Genomic DNA, 6,000 nt, shown 5'->3' on the forward strand with positions numbered 1-6,000 from the left:
TAAAAGTTTAGTTATTCATGTCAAATGAAAAGCTGAAATTGACAACTACCTATATAGTCACAAACTAAGTGAAAACGGTTGCGTAGAGTCGTTCAGGAGTAAGCCAGTATCACCCTGATGATTAATTTATTATTTAAGAACACTTGTACAAAGAAAGGACACATGAAATTATGAGTTTTTGAAACTCTAGAATTTTGACGGTATGTACATATATTGATTATTGCAAGATTTGTTTGTGTTATTGGATTTTAAATATGCATTGTAAATATATATAACATCAATTAATTACCAGCATTATATTTTAGTATTTACTAATAAGTATTCAATAAACACTGGAAAACCAATATTACATGTTAGCTCAACTAAATTCAGTAAATGCTGAACAAGACCAGAACGTTCCCAAACTATTTCAAACAACCTGATATATATATATATGTCTTAGCACAAATGTCGTCGTCCATTCAAATTATTGGAATCATTGCTATTAGATGTGAGTAAATTTACAAATCCATGTGGAAGGTTCGTATAAACAGAATACATTTGAATAAATCCTATTAAAATCATATCTTCACTGACCCATGTATCTTTATGTTTTGAGTAACTCCTAGTATATTGTCTTTTATTTGTAATTTTTATTGATGACTATACATTATAGTGATTACCTAAATCTGACATTTTACGTGCATTGGTTGTATTTTAAAATATTAGGGAGCTCATGATTGAATATGATCTATAAATAGATGTTTGCGTATGCGTTGACAGTTACTAATAATAAAATTGTTAGTAAATGTGTTTGCGAGATTCATCCTTTTAAAATCCCATGGGACAGATCGGTCACGTATATCCTTGAAAAATTGAGTCAATTCCTTTTAGGATGAGTTCGGTCACATGAATAGGTTAGTTTGAAATATTTGATTCAGTTGTAAGATATGTCACTAAGGGTACATTCTGACATTTAGTCGTAATAAAGAGAGAACTGACCAGTCAGATTCATTCTTACCTTAGAGTCATTCTTATTTCTTGTGTTTATGCTGTAACATCAGTAGTAAATGGGGTCACCCTAGCCTCAATGGGAATTAGCATTACAGAGACCCCTGGGTCACTCTAGCCTCAATGGAAATTTAACATGGAGAAAAATTGTGGGTCACTCTAGGCTCAAGGGGAATTTAACATGGGGAAAAAGTTTTGGGTCACTCTAGCCTCAAGGGGAATTGAACATGGGAAAAAAGTCTTGGGTCACTCTAGCCTCAAAGGGAATTGAACATGGGATTTTATTTTTTTTAAAATTTTTTTTAAATTTAAATTTAAATTTAAATTTAAAAAAGGGGTAGGCAATTGAAAAGTCATTCTCTTTTCGAGAAATATGGCTGGCCCTGAAAAGGGCCTTTGGGTTTCTTCTGCTTCTTCTTTTATTTCCTCCATTTCCTCATCCACCCCCTAATCTTTCCCAAAATTCCTTTGTTCTTCCTCTTTTCTTTTTTGGTAACCAGTCTGGGTGCCCCATAGCCCTGAACTTCTCTTGTATCTTTATCCAATTGCTGTTGAGTTTTTCAAATGCGTCTTTTTTCTTTAAGTTTTCTTTCTCCTTTCTTTCTTTACTCCACTTGTCTTTGATCTTCATGACCTCTTCCTCCATCACTTTTCTCATAAGTTGTTCCGATTTCTTAATCTGGTCCAGGCCTTTTTTGACAAAGGACCACTCTATCCATTCCATTACTTCTTCCAAAAAACACCTTACTTCTAGCACATTATTCATGGCTTCTTTCAAGTGGCCAATCTTTACATACTCTGGATCTATAAAGCCTCTTAGTCTTTTTACTTCTTCTTCTATCATCTCTGCCACCAGATCCATGGCTGATTTTAGGTTTGTCACTTGCCTTCTTACAAAATCCCTGGTTACTTCGTACTTCCACTCACGTTCAATCCTTTCCACTGCATAAGCTCCATCCACCATCCAATACCAAATGTCCTTCAACTGGTTAAACAATTCTGTTACAGCTACCATTTTCTTTCCTTTATTCCGTAGAATGGTTCCAACGACGAACGTTGTGGGTTCTTATACTGAAAGTGCGGACGTGAAGGAAAACATCCCCCTAAAACAAAATTGATCTTACCTAGATCATGACCGAACAACGCGCGGACGTGAAGGAAAACATCCCCTACTTTCTTATTTCATATAATAAAACCCAAACTATACTCTCCACATACGCTAAGAAACAATAAACAAATACATAATCTACTATCCACACAATCGTACGTGAGCTCTTACAAACACAAACACACAAACACATACGCTAAGAAACCCATACTCTACTATTCACACAAACTTCCTTGAACATTTACAAACAAAAAACACACAAACACATACACTCTCACTATCAATAAAGAGTCAGTGTTTATATTCACACTACTCTACCTACACACATTGGCAAATTAATAGTTATTTCTTTTCTAGAGTATTGGGTAGCCCTTAAAAGGGCTTTTTTTTTTAATTCCAGATGCACCTATCTAATGGTTGCACCTTCCTGGCCTGGCGCCACACACGCATCTTCTTCCCCAGTCTCCTTTCACCTTTCTTCTGGGGAGCGCAGAGGGAGGATGAATCGCTTCAACACCCCAATCCTCTGTCTCGGGAATATTGTACGACATCCTCTCTTCTAGTTTCTTTTCCTCCTCTTCCCTCTGTCTTCTCTCCTCCTCTTCGTTCTTCATTCTTTCCTCTTCTACTATAGCCTCCGCGGCCAGTTCATTTAACAGGCGCCTGACATATTCCAGATGTATCTGGAGTTCAAGAAGTTTGCTTATTCTGCTATTCATTCTTGTGTTGATCAATCAACAAGGGTAGCTAGACTGCCCAGCGAGTTTCAATTTATAGTGAAAGCGCGGACGTGATGGAAAACATCCCCTAAAAACATAAAATTGATCTTACCTAGATCATAACCAAAAAAACAACAACGCGCGGACCTAAAAGAAACACTCACTCACTTTTTTTTATGCTACCCATCACTATTTTAAATTTTTTTTATAAATCTCTTCAATAGACTATCCACATACGCAAAGCAATTCAATCTAACTCCTAATCTACACCTCGAACACAAAAAAAAAAAAAAAAAAAAAAAAAAAAAAAAAAAAAAAAAAGGAAACATTTTAATCTACTATCCATACCAACCTACTTAACCACTTGCAAACACAAACACACAAACACATACCCTCACATTTTTTAAAAAAAGAGTTAGTGTTTATTTTCACACTACTCTACCTACACACATTGGCAAATCGATCGTTATTTCTTTTCTAGAGTATTGGGGTAGCCCTGAAAAGGGCTGTTTTTTTTGTTTGCTATGGCATTCTTTTTTAGTTTCTAAGAATGCGATGTCCTCTGAGGATAAACTTTCTGGCGATAGGTCTGCTTCTTCGGAAAGAGAAGAACTCTTTGGTGTCGATACGACAATCGACAAAGCCTCTGTCAGCTTCAGGTTGCTGCTGTTGCTGTTGTTGCTGCTGTTGCTGCTGTTGTTGCTGTCTCTGAAGTCTGTACTTCTCTGTCCATTCTTCTTTCTCCCTGTTCACTTCTTCTCTGAAGAGCTCTTCTATCAGGTCTTCAGTGATTTTTAGCATTCTCACATTCTCTATTTCTTCTGGCTTCGGTATCAGACTGTGTCTGACCCTATGCAAATTCACGTAGGCTTCGTTGAGCTTAGCTAGTTTGGAGCACATCTTCGTAGGAGGATGAGTCGACAATGGATGGTTAGACTGGAAACAACCCGGTTCTTAAAGTCAAAGCGCGGACGTGAAGGAAAACATCCCCCACACGGTTTTTGAGTCGCAACGTTTAGTGAGTGTCATGAGAAGGATAGTAAGAAATGAAAGAGCATCAATCCAACATTCTTATAGCTAAACAAAAGACAAAGGCATTTTTTTCAAAACACAACATTTTTTATTCAAAAATCACTTAACACTAAACAACAACTCTAACATTTTTAACAATAATCCAACAATATAACATCAAACAATTTTTTCAAAACACAACATTTTTTATTCAAAAATCAGTTAACACTAAACAACAACAACTCTAACATTTTTTAACAATAATCCAACACTAAAAGTTTCTCCACTAGCTAAAGAGGGATAACAGTCTTCCATGGTTTCTAGTAATCTAGGATGACTTCTCTCAAACTGTTGATTTCTATGGTATTATCGAATTCTGCATACAGGATGACGTTCACCGTTTCATCAGGGTCTCGGTCTTTAAACTGAATTTCCACACGAATCTGGCCGGATTTTATAGGGTGGAAATGTCCCTCGTCGCTGCCTTGGTCTGGAGTGAAATCGAAAGCCCACAAAGCGTAGCCTCCTGCATAATCCTCGTGCGTAATACCGTGACTGGTATTGGTTCCTAACTGTCCGGTGGCTTCGTACAGGGACAAGTACGATCTCAAGTAATTCTTCTTGGTAAAGTCAGGTTCAAAAGGTCGGGTACACAAGGTCTTGCCATCGCGACTGACTTCGATTTTGGACACGCCAAAGTGTTGAAAGTAGAAAGGATTTTTTTCGGCAGCTCCGTTGAAGGCTGTATTCTCGACGATACCAACGATCAAACGTTTGGGTAACTGTCCTTGGAACAGATGATCTTCGATCATGGATCGCTATCCCTTGGGAATGGTGAAGGTTTTCACTTCCACGCGTCGTATGGGATACTTGGCAGTCGTTCTGCTCAACGTCTGACTGATGTCGTTTCCCACTTTAGGTAACACTTCCACACGGCGTACGTAGAGTCTGGCTTCTTGGATTTTGGTTTTGTAACCGTCACTATCAGCCAATAAATGGAAAGCGGTACTGCTCCGATTCAGTCTCAGGCGGACATCCACCCCGTTCAGCAAATACTTTTCTTGCAACCACATGTCCAAATGCAAACGATCCATCAGTTCTAAACTTGTGTCGGCTCCCGTGATTCTCTTTCTTCGTTCTAGAAATCCATCATTGTTGTCTTTCTTTTCATCAGTTTCCAATATTTCAAACTTGGTAGGTTCGTCAGCTTCCCATACCACACAGGCATTGAGATGAGTGTTCTTGGCATCTATTCCGTACGTCAAGAGATTTTCCAGGTAGGCACGATAAGGGTAAGTATCCATGCTGCTACTGACCAGTTTGTTATTCAAGTACAAGTCCATTCCACTGAACAAGGAATGCATGAAATTGTTGACGGGAGCTACTGCTTCATCGTCTATAGCACCTCCAGTCTTATCTAGAATTTTGACTTTCAGGTACAAGTAACTGCTATTCAGATCGATGTAATCTTCGGGCTGTCCTTTGATTTCAAACTCGATGGGAGCGGAATCGGTCAGTGAGGAGACGGGGTGAAATTCCACCCACTGGGATTCTTGCATCGTCATCATCGTGGGGGGCATGGCAAACAGGTCCAGTTCCGTCTTGGAACAAGCGCAAGATTCTCGGTGCATCATTTTTTTTGTCTCTTTTCTCAATAATCGAAAACGTCTAAGTCTCGAACGGTTCTTCTTTTCTTGGCCTTTCTCGCTTGAAGTCTGGTGAAAGGGTGTTTTCTTCGTCGTCTCTTTCTGCCTTGTCCTTGCTGAATGCCTGACTCGGTAGCGTGCAGGGCATTTATAGGTGTCTCTCGTTGGCCTAAAATGTCTTTGCCCGTTTGCAGCAAGACATTTTTGCCTGCCCTCATGAAGGCTTCTTTAGGGTTTTGTTTGTCGATGATGACATTTTGGAGAAATTCTTTGCCTTGCGTCAGTGCCGCATCTTTCAAGGCGTGCAATCCGCGTGTCACCATCGGTTTCAACACCGGGGCCACCGAACGAAAGGCCGATTTTAACATGTCTCCTAAGCCGTGTCCTCGCTGTCGAGCAACCCCTCGGTACACTGGGTACATGACTTACTTACGAGTCGTGAGAGAACCGTTTTCGAAAATGGAGTTTCACCGTGACTTTCCCTTTGGTGAATGGAATATTTTGTCCCAGATCTCCTTTTATAGCA

The sequence above is a fragment of the Sinohyriopsis cumingii genome, chromosome 6 (genome assembly GCF_028554795.1).
Source record: "Sinohyriopsis cumingii isolate HCF-2022 chromosome 6, ASM2855479v2, whole genome shotgun sequence".
Taxonomy (NCBI): domain Eukaryota; kingdom Metazoa; phylum Mollusca; class Bivalvia; order Unionida; family Unionidae; genus Sinohyriopsis; species Sinohyriopsis cumingii.